This window comes from Balaenoptera ricei, chromosome 5 (genome assembly GCF_028023285.1).
Source record: "Balaenoptera ricei isolate mBalRic1 chromosome 5, mBalRic1.hap2, whole genome shotgun sequence".
NCBI lineage: Eukaryota > Metazoa > Chordata > Mammalia > Artiodactyla > Balaenopteridae > Balaenoptera > Balaenoptera ricei.
The window spans coordinates 133038454-133050148 of record NC_082643.1 but is presented as its reverse complement, the minus strand read 5'-3'; positions in this window follow the sequence as shown (position 1 = coordinate 133050148).

The following is an 11695-nucleotide window of genomic DNA, read 5'->3' as shown; positions in this document are numbered from 1 at the left end:
AAATTTCATATAATACCTTTCCGGGAGAAATGAAAGTAATTAAGAAGCACAAAGGTACCTTTAATTTAATTAGTCTACTTGTATCCTCAGAAGAATCTTTAGTTGTGAAAAGTCTGAGGGAACTTGCCCTTAGTTAATTGACTCAGAGCATTTTCCACTTTTTACATTTCTCCTCACTTATTTGGTTTAGTTCTGTTCTCCAAAATGACTCACTAAAAAATTCCAGACTATATATTTTCTCCTAAGTAATATTTTATTGAAGACTATAAATCTGTGGTCAAATCTAGAATCAATATCAATCCTGTTTTGTTACCAGCAAGGCATTGAATGTATTTTTATGATAAGAAAGTATTCAAATATGAAAATATATCTTGTTGATCTTTAAGAGTAAGGAATTTAATATGCTGACATCTACTGAATAGTTCAAATGCAGTTTGAGAGCTGCTTAATCTTCTTTTCGTGTGGATATTGCTAAACCACAGGTATGGAGAGCTTTGGCTCACAAATAGATCCTTCCTTCCCTAGATGACTGTAGTATTTACTAAGATGAACTTTATCTGTTTCAGCTTAATATTTCTTTGAAAGGGCAGTCCTAATTTAGAAACAAGTGAATAAAAGACATCATGCTTTTAATTACTTTTAGAAAGGAACTTAATTCTTTCCCCTTTGAATACTCTAAATTAGAGTAAACTTTTTGGGGAGAGACAAAGCAGAGGGGAGTTGCCAGTGGAGAAGTGTTTTGAAGCCAAAAGTAAGTTACCAATCCTTTTATGGAATAAAGGAAACTGAGAAAAACAGCAGCTGCCATTTCAGCTCAATAACTCCGGTACCTCCTAGTGAAATCATTTTGAGACTGCTGAGTAGAAATAGTTTAAAGGTCTATTGTAAAAGAAACAAGAATTTTATTCATTAATTAGACTCGTCAGAGACTGCTTTGAGTTTTGCAAAAATGAATAACCTTTTATTCCCTGGTTATAGTTAAATCCTTAAACTCATTTGATTTCCTGTGCCCCATTCCATTTCACTTTAAGGTTTCACCTTTACAAATGTATTATACTAGGCCAGTCCTGGAAAGGTTTTCATTTCCCTTTCACTTTAGTAAAAACCAGAGTAACTTTGTAAAATTAACACACAACTGGGGGTAGATACATTGCAGAATTGAAGTCTCTTGATAATGCATAAGTGATAGAGTGAGGTTTCCTACCTCAACCTCAGATAGATAGTGAAGACTGTTTTTTTTTTTTTTTGTCTTAATAGTGATTGTTTTATGTTGTAAAATATTGGACTTCTATGGAGATTATTTTCAATTTTGCTACTTTACAGTTGTGATTGTTTCAAAGGCAGAATTTATGCCAGCGTTTGGAATTTTGCTGTCTAGCATCTATCATAAATTAATTCACACTTGATTAATTTAGAATTTCTGAAAATGTGAGTCTAACATTGAACTTTTTTGACACAGTGGAAAAAGGCATGCTAAACAAATAAACAGCATAAAAAGTTAGATAGGAAAAGTATACACACTTAGAGATCAAGCAGTTTTCAAAGTTTTCAAAATAGTTGAAAATGTTCAAAGCATTATTTTTCAATCACTTTGATATGACAGTTTCAGCCCACTTATTAATTATAGCATTTATCTTCCTAAGAAATAGTTGTCTGTTTTAGATAACATATTTCAAGTTACTGCAGTTTCTTAAAAATAACTATTTTTTAATTTAATATTTTCAGTGTAATAAATTAGCATACATCTTAGCCAAATAGTACAATGTGCAAAAAATTGAGTTCTTCTGTTCCTACTCTCCCCGCCCAAGATACCCAATCATCAGGGGCAAGTATCTGAACTTTGGAAGCTTTTTCTTTTAGTGTTTGAACTTATATACCTAAATGGCTTATTGATATTTCTATTTCTTGATTTCTCGGTTTTATACTGTATGTATCCATTAATGTCCCAGAGTACAAGCTTTTTTAACAATCTGCTCATATCTATAAAAACACATATCCTCTACCTCCATTATTTCATTAGAGTTTTATCATAACTTTTAGTTAAAACATTATTCAGTTGTTACATTATTATGAGCATGTAAGTTCGTTTCTATCTGAGCTAAATGCTGTATACTATGAATATAATTGCTTTCTTATGCAATGCTTTTTATCTGGAGTTAATCACTGGTTTTATTATGTGTTTAATTTGTACATTCCTATCACTCCAAATTCTCCAAAAGTGCTATAACATTCTCTTAGTACAAACACATTGAAATCTAAGTGTTTTTTTTTAAACTATCAGCTTCTTATTCCATTCTGCAATAGCTATCAATCGAGAACTTTCTTTCATCATCATCCATTGTCCCCAAATCCCCTTTGCTTTTCTCTTTGATTTCTGTTTATTGATTTTGTTCACTCTTTTTCTTTGAGAGGGATATTTTATCTGTGATGTTCATCCATTTAGTTTTTTTAAAAAAATATTTTCTTTTTTTTTTAAAGATTTTTATTTATTTTTATTTTTGGCTGTGTCAGGTCTTTAGTTGTGGCATGTGGGCTCTTTATTGCCGCATGGGCTTCTCTCTAGTTGTGGACTGTGGGTCTTCTCTTGTTGAGGTGCACAGGCTCTGTAGTTGTGGCGTTCGGTCTTAGTTGCCCCGTGGCATGTGGGATCTTAATTCCCTAACCAGGGATGGAACCTGTGTTCCCTGCATTGTAAGGCGGATTCTTTACCACTGGACCACCAGGGAAGTCTCCATCCATTCAATTTTAAATGCCGAAGTAAAATGTTGATTTAATGCTCAGAATAAAAGGGTTGACTGGATGCTCTGTGTGCAAAGGTCAGCATGAGTATGGGGTACTTCCCTCACATTAAGGAGAGTCGTTTAATTGGGGATTCTTAAATATCAATGTCTAGAGATCATCTATTCTGGGCTAATTTTCATAGAGCAGAATCTTCTAATCTCTTGCAGACAAACGGGCTGGGGAATTCCCCTTTGACTATGCAGACTTTGAATTAGGCAGATCTTGGCATGGTTAACTGAGATATAAAATATAAGAAAGAAGTTTGGAGGAGACAAATGTTGAATTTGGTTTCGAATACATTAACCTTGAGGCTCTTTTGAAATATTAAATAGCAACCTGTAGTAAAGGACTGGAGCTCATCACAGAGGTCTGGTCTAAATATATAGAATCGACTGGATTAGCTTATCTACACAGAACAGCAATACTCCCATATCACAGGTGCTTAAATAAGAAATTTATTTCACTCATGTGGAAGAGCGTGGTGGAAGGCACCTTAGGCTGAAATGAGCACTAAAACGTCATTGAGGAGATCTCCACTCTGCCATCCCAGGGTGTGGCATTCCTCCCACAGGAGCCAAGATTTCTGATGTAGATGCTTCATCACAGTTGTGTCTCCAGTAGCAAAATGGAGGAAGAGAGGAAGAAAGCATAGCTCCTCCATTTGAAAGAGACGTAGTCAACCTCCAACCCATTCTGTTTACATCTCTTTCACCACAATTTAGTCATATCTCATCAAGCTCCCAGGAAGCCCTGCAAATGTGGTCTTTTATTCTGTGTGGTTATGTGGCAGGCTAAAAATTGGCTTTCTATATTTAAATAAAAATAAGGGAATGGCGGCTGGAGTATGCATCTCACAGTCCTAAATTAAGTCACTGGCATATAGATTGCATTTGGAAATATGGATATGTGTGAATCACAGCATGTGTATTAAAAACCTATTTTTAAGTCAGATTTTTGTGGATTGAGCAATGAATGGTAGGTGAGGCGCTAAAGAGAAACAGAGACAAATCCTTCAAGAAGCTTATATGAAAGATGAGAGCGATAGGACAGTAGGCCCAAAGTTTAGGTTTTGTGGGATAGGACAGTAAAGTGAATTCAGAAAGAGGTGAGTCGGGACTTCCCTGGTGGCACAGTGGTTAAGAATCCGCCTGCCAATGCAGGGGACACGGGTTCCTGATCCGGGAAGATCCCACATGCCGCGGAGCAACTAAGCCCGTGCGCCACAACTACTGAGCCTGTGCTCTAGAGCCCGCGAGCCACAACTACTGAGCCCACGTGCCTAAAACCTGTGCTCCTCAGCAAGAGAAAGCCACCGCAGTGAGAAGCCCGTGCACTGCAACAAGGAGGGGCCCCTGCTTGCCGTAACGAAGACCTAAGAAGGCAGCCAAAAAAAAAAAAGAAAAGAAAGAGGTGAGTCAAAAATGAAGGACGTGATAAGACTGATGACCAATTAATATTTGTTAAGTGACGCTGTCGATGCTGAATTGAATGCTTTTATATGTTCTAACCATTTGCTGTACGTATTATTACCATCTTCATTTTTTAAGTGAATAAACTTAGGCCAGAAATATTAAATAACTTAAAGTGAGACACAGAGTTGCTAAATACCAGAGCGGAGATTAAAACCACCTGACAGTTTTAATCTTTAGAACCATGTTATTACACTAGAGGGTCAAATAAGTGTAAACTAGACTAGGGAAGCCCCTTTATTTCATGGAGTTAAGCCTCTGCTGGGACCAGTTGCTTGGTGTTCCTGAAATGAGTCTAAGGCAAGTTAATTGAATTTAATTTTATAGCATCACTACAGTTATCTAATGTGTTCATCTCCTCATACGATGGTCTTACCTCAAGAACAGTCCATTATTTGTGGCTCGTTGTGAGGAGAGGGTATAAGTGTGTGTAATTATGTGGGTCCTGCATATATGACAGTATTGAGCTTTTTAAATTACTTTTATTTACCCTTTACTGTGACATTTTCAAGTTGATAATAATATTCTCATTATACACATGAGAAAACTGAGGTTAAAAGGTACTATGAATTGTCCAAGGCTTGTAAATGGTTGAATCAGAATTGGAACCAAGGCCAATTCCACAGCCCAAAATCTAAAGGACTCACTCTACAATGTTGTCTGCAGAATGCATATATTTGTTTCCTAGGGCTGCTGTTAACAAATTACCACACACTTGGCGGCTTAAAACAACAAAAATTTGTTCTCTCACAGTTGCAGAGGCCAGAAGTCCAAAATCAGGGTGTTGGTTCCTTCTAACGGCTTCTGGTCTTTTCCAGCTTCTGGTGGCTCACAGTTTTCCTTGACTTTTGCCAGCATAACTCGAGTTACCAACTACATATTTGCATGGCCTTCTTCCCTGTGTTTCTGTGTCTCTCCTCCTTTTTTATGTCTCTCTCTCTCTCTCTTTTTTTTTTTGTGAACATTTTTGGTCCCCAGCTTCATATTAATGTTTAGATTTAGAAACTTGAAGTTTGATCTTCTTTTTTTTTTTTTTTTAGCATCTTTATTGTAGTATAATTGCTTTACAATGTTGTGTTAGTTTCTGCTGTATAACAAAGTGAATCAGCTATACATATACATATATCCCCATATCTCCTCCCTCTTGCGTCTCCCTCCCACCCTCCCTATCCCACCCCTCTAGGTGGTCACAAAGCACCAAGCTGATCTCCCTGTGCTATGCGGCTGCTTCCCACTAGCTATCTATTTTACATTTGGTAGTGTATATATGTCCATGCCACTCTCTCACTTCGTCCCAGCTTACCCTTCCCCCTCCCCGTGTCCTCAAGTCCATTCTCTCTGTCTGCATCTTTTTTGTGTCTCTTATAAAGACTCTTCTCATTGGATTTAGGACCCACCCTAATCCAGGATGATCTCATCTCAACATCCTTATCTTAATTATATTTACAAAACCCTTTATTCCAAATAAGATCACATTATGAGGTTCTGGGTGGACATATCTTTTGGGGGACCACTATTTAACCAATTACAGTGGTCAAGGATGAATTTTTAAAGCCATTTAAAATTATGAAATATAAGAAAAGTACAGAAAAAATACATAATATACAATGTAATTAATAATTATTAAGTGATCAGCGGAGTGGCCACCACCTGCATGGAGACAAAGAACATTCCCAGCACTCTGAAAATACACAGTTTCCTTTAATAATCATCTCCTCATCCCTCTTCACTAGGATTATCTGGACTTTATGGGAATCACTTCCTCACTTTTCTTTAAAATTGTACTCATGTAGTAAAATAATACAGTTTTACATATTTTTGAACTTTATATAAATGAAACAATTATATATCTTATGCTTCCTTTAGTTAATATAATACTTATAAGAATCATATATATCACTGACGGTGGTTGTAGTTGGTTCATTTTCTTTGCAAATTGGTTATTCGTTTCGCTTTTGTTGCATATATATGATATATATATATATTTTGGCTATCACAAGTGCTGTTGTTATGAAATTTTTGTATATTCTAGTATAACTGCAGTTTTATGTGAGATATATGCTTATTAGATGATGACAGTTTTTCAAGGCAGTTGTAGCAATATAGCTGTCATCAGCATTTTGTGTGAGTTCCCATTGCTCTCACATGTTTAATAGCTCATGGTGTCAGCTGACATTTTAGTTATCTGATGATTTCATAGGTGTGCAGTCATATCCATGATAGTTTTTCACTTAAGTATCCTTAATTACCAGTGATATTGAAAATAGTTTCATAGTTTTATTGGATTTATATTTCTTTAAAAACAGTCTCAGATTCCAAACTTTTGTACTAGATCCAAACCGGTGAGGGGAGCTACATGTCTAAGGTTATGAGATAGGCAAAGGAAGTGTTGAAAAAAAGTGGGAATATAGATCTTTTGGCCAAAGATATATTTTCATCACAAAGAGATAAAAATATAGTAATGAGCTGATACATTTTGAAGAAAATGCAATGTCTAGATGAATACATACCTTCAGATGACTATGCTTACAGTTGTGAGATTTTCTAATTCCCATTTACCTTCTAGCTAAGGCTATGAACAATTTATTGTTTATTTCTTAGCAATTATAATATTATCCATAGAATACTGAATTTTAATGAAAATTTAATTATTCAAAATAAGATTGAATCTATCAGACTGGTATTAACCTACTAAATGATAAGCTATCTTCTGCACATTCTCCTACCTATGGTCATTTTTTAGTATTATTTCTCATTTTGAAGATTTTTAGTAGTTCCTAGATTTGCAGTCCTAGTATACATATACTTCTTTAAAATAATTTTTGTGCTTTATAATTATAATCACATCTCTTTCAGAAGAAGAAAAATAGAAAAGGTGGCCATTATGTGTCAGTCTCTCAGATGAATTATATTCTGTCATGCTGCTCTTGTCCAAATATATGTCTTCCTAGTAGATATAGATTGAAATTGGAGTAAATCTGTATTATCATTCTACTGGGTGTTGGGGGGTTTCTCTTAAAATCATGCTTCTCAATTTGCCTTGAGTCTCTTTGGCTCCACCTCCTGCTGTTGTAATCATTAGAAGTCCATAGAGAGTGGAATTTCTCAAAATATAGACAGTTTTATTCAGAACATGAGCCCTACAGGCATTTCTTTTCATTTTTACTTAGCTTGGGATATACAGATACACCTTTGACTTTCGTATGCTTGTTACAGAGCCTGAACACAATGTATGCTTCCTTCTGCTTTTGAGATACAGATGGCAAAAATCCTTAGTCTGCCAAGAAACTTTATTTGCTTCTAAATTCTGACTGTCCCATTATATGTCTTTGTTATATTAAGATTTTAATAGTGCAGGTAAGGATCAAGGCTCCTTTGTTGTTGAAATGTTAAATCACTCTTTGGCTTTCTTACATCTGACAGTTATTTTCTACTTCATCTTTAAAAGCGGAAGTTCACGAGCTTTTCATCCAGTGGAGTGGTTAGATTTTATTCTTGCTTAGACTCATTGAAACCTGCCAACCGTATAAAAACAGTTGCCAATATGGGAGAAGTCTTCCTTGTGTTGTGATAGAAAGGGTTTCACTGTTGAGACATGACCCTAAAAAATGTATTCCTCCATTAAAAAAAATGTGACTGCTTGTCTCAGGTGGCTTTCTACAGGAAAGAGGCACAAAGTGGATTATTTGATAACATCTTAGATCTTAGTTTATTTTTCAAACTATATATGTATGTGCTTACAAACATATATTTTCTATGTGTGTGTATATATGTATGTATATGCACACACATACATATATATCCAGTGTTAGACACGGTTTCAATTTAGTGCCAATATTAAATTGGACAGGAACTTTCTTTGGACTTGTTTTTTGACAAACTAGGAAAGCAAGCAAATATTTTTCTTTTTTCTTTTTAAAATTGATGCATGTTTTTCAGGCCATAATTGAGATGCAGGCATCTGGATTTTAAAAATATTCAAAATGAGCTGATTTTTTGTTAATGAACGTCTCTTAGCACAAGTATGGTTTTTCTCCACCACCTGGATTCTTAACCAGGTCCTGTTTAAGACTGAGTTTCTGAGTAATGAAATCTGAATAAGGAGGACCTCTGGAACCCTTTAAAAATTAAAAAAAAGTGTATAAACACACACACACACATACATATACGTACACACACACACACACACACTTCATTTTGGTGTTCTTCAGAAGTGTGTTGACGTTTCAAGTGAACCCAACCATTTGTTTTTCTCTTTACACTGCAGAGTCTACCTGATCATTCAGAAACGTGTTTTGCAACGATTTCCACCTGTAAATACATTTTAAATTTTAGTTTCCCAATACTGTAAAATATTTTTTAGCATTATAAACATGATACACATGTGTATATGTGAATGTACAGAGTGGGTTATATATGTACATCTCTTTGTCATTAATTCCCTATGCTGCTTTTGTGTTCACACCGTGTATTCACAGAACCCCTAAATTTCCTTGTGCATAGTCCTAAATAGCATAAAGTCAGGGATTTTAACTGAACTATGGCTTTATTCTCTCAATGAAATCCTGAAGAATTGCTCTAAGAATTCACATAGAAGGTAGCCTAATAATACATTTTCTAGAACATCTTTAAGGGATTACAAGTCTTAAACTCATCTTTGGTAGGTAAGGGCTAAGACTTCACTCCTTTATGGAATGCAGGTGCATGGCACATTCTTCAAGGTTAGTAGCTTAGTAGTATAATTTTATTATACTTACTATATATTGTTAATGTATAGTAAATGCATAAGGTGCATCTTTATTTAATAATTTTGAAAACAGTGAATTTGAACACCAAAACTCCAGCTATTGTGAGTATAAAATTATATGATTTGCTCTATAATTTTTGGATAATAAATTATTTTCTTGTTATATCAATAAAGCTTTCTTTTACAGATATCCTTTCAATATCCTTTCAGATAATTATTTCTTTTTAGCATGGTCATGATTAATTATCTTAAATGAATATAATAATTCTTTAAAAAATACACAGAGCAATCTGCCAAAGCCTTTAAAATGCATTCTGTGGTTCCGAATTCTGGTTGGTTCCCTTTTGGATGTGAATTGTGCCTGGCCTGATTAGTTTAGTCTTTATGCCTTAATTGTAATGTGTCCTAAAGTAAATTGAATATTTATAGGCTATTTATTACAGCTGAAGATATAGCATAATAAATCACTCTTTCAATGTTTTTTGGGGAAAATGTACACACATGAATGAATACATACTGTCAGTTTAAAATGGTCTTTCACTAAAGACAGCGTGTGTCTATCATGGAAAATATTCTGCAGCAGTTTGCCCACAGGTGAAATGTGTTTGGAGTGTCCTAAATTTTGTTTCATGAATCCTTTTTGCCATTCTCAGACTAATGACACTCTTCATGGCAGGCCTGAGTACACTTTTAAACTCCAAAAGAAAAATGTGGCTAAATAGTGTATTGAAATACATATAGTTGAACCAACGGGAAAATGCTCATTTTTCTAAGCATAGGATTACTAACAGAATGCCAAAATTAAAGGTCAGTTTTGGAATGAACTCTCACTTGGTGACGTTTATAAACCAGCATATATTATATGAGGACAGAAAAATCAATTGTATATCAAAGTCGTGCCTTTAAAGAAGTATGTTCTGTTTTTTTTTTAATTAAAAAAATGAACGTTTTTGAGCCCTAACCTATGGTTTTTCAGATTTTTTTCTAAATTTGCCCTATGTGAAATGAAGGAAAAATGAAACAAAAATGTTTTTAAAAGGAAATTAAAATGGAGAGATTATGTGAAAATACAGGAAAGTGAAGGAGTCCAAATAGGCAATCTACATATATTGAATAGAAGAGAAAATGGTACAAAATAACACTTGTGTTCTTGGGATCAAAGTCTTTATTCCTTGTGGTTGGTGGAATCTTTTTGGTTACTAAGTTCCCTCGAACAAATTCTAAAATCAAATTAAGTCAAAGTATGTGCAATTATGAATCATCTCAGAGTACGATTTCAGTGTACTTATTGTCCTAAAATGTCAAAGAAATTATACAAGCTAAGTAATTCTCAAAGCACCACATAAAGTTTAGGTATTTCTTTTCTTACAGAATATATGTTTTTCACTTTAGTGATATATTTTGTTATAAAATTTGACAGAAGCAACCAAGGAGAGAGAAGAGAGAAACCCTCAGAGACTGTTGCTTTTCTTAGGTGACAAATAAAAAAGAAGCATCACTTTCAGTAATTTTCTTCCTTTGCTATATTTATTCTGTATATGATCTGGCTGAGACCAGACGAAGAATGAAAAATACACTTCATTTGTTTCAACTAAAAGAAAGATTTGAAATGTATTTCCAGGTTATTTCCAGGGTAATTTTCCTTTCATTTTTAAATAGTAAATTTTCTGAGATTCAAAATCAACATCCAAACCATATGTCATAAATATAAAGTTCTGAATGGTGAAGGAGACGCACTGTTGCCCTTGTAGACAGTGAGTGATGAATGTGAGGATAAGGAAAGGGAGGATTCATATGAAGATTCCAAAACTAAGCCTGTGGGCTGTGGCTCTGGGTGATGCGAGTTAGAAGGAGAGGCAGATGTTTTACTACTGTGAGCATCATGCACCTTGCCCTGCTTGCATGTCTACTGATATGCTTGTAGCCCCGAGATTTTTGAAAAAAGGCAGGAGAAAGCAAGGCCTCTCCTGATACAATCCATTTCATTGCCATCAAAGAACAAGTGTTGTCAAGTGGTAGTGACTTCATCAAGTTGCTGTCTTAACAGTGATAAACCACAGGTCTTATTTCTCCAAGGAGAAACTTGGGTAGTTAATATGATGCATATAGACATAAAAGATCATAGTAATGGTATTAGTGTCCTAGTGAATACACAAGAAGGTGCTTAAGTGATGCTCAAATTAAGATGTTTGATAAACAAGAAAGAATTCTAGGTAGCCTGACCTTTGCATATACTTTCAATGAAGGAAGCCGTTTAAATATTTTAAATATTAGGTCATCTAGCACCTTGGGTCTCTTTGAGGTTACCAACAGACATGATTCTTCTGTTGTTGTTCTCTTCTGTTCAACCTATGTGACATTGCTATGAAAAGTCATAAAGAATCTTTTCCTTTCAGCTTTAGCAAAGCCGTCAAATCTGCATCACTGGTAGAAATCTTTAAAAGGTTTTGAGATCATAATAACTGTATCTTAAAGCATCTCGTCATGTTAATTCATTTCAAATACCAGTTATCATTTTGATTTGCTTGAGAAAGATGAGTGTAGGAAGCTTTGTGGTAGTTTTTGTGTGAGGAGGAAAAAGCATGCACCCATGTATGTCTTGGTACTCGTTTCAGAAAATAACAGTATTTTTTTGTTATAGCACATGGTAAAAATATGATAGAAACTATAAACAAATTAATTACAATAGTATTGCCCT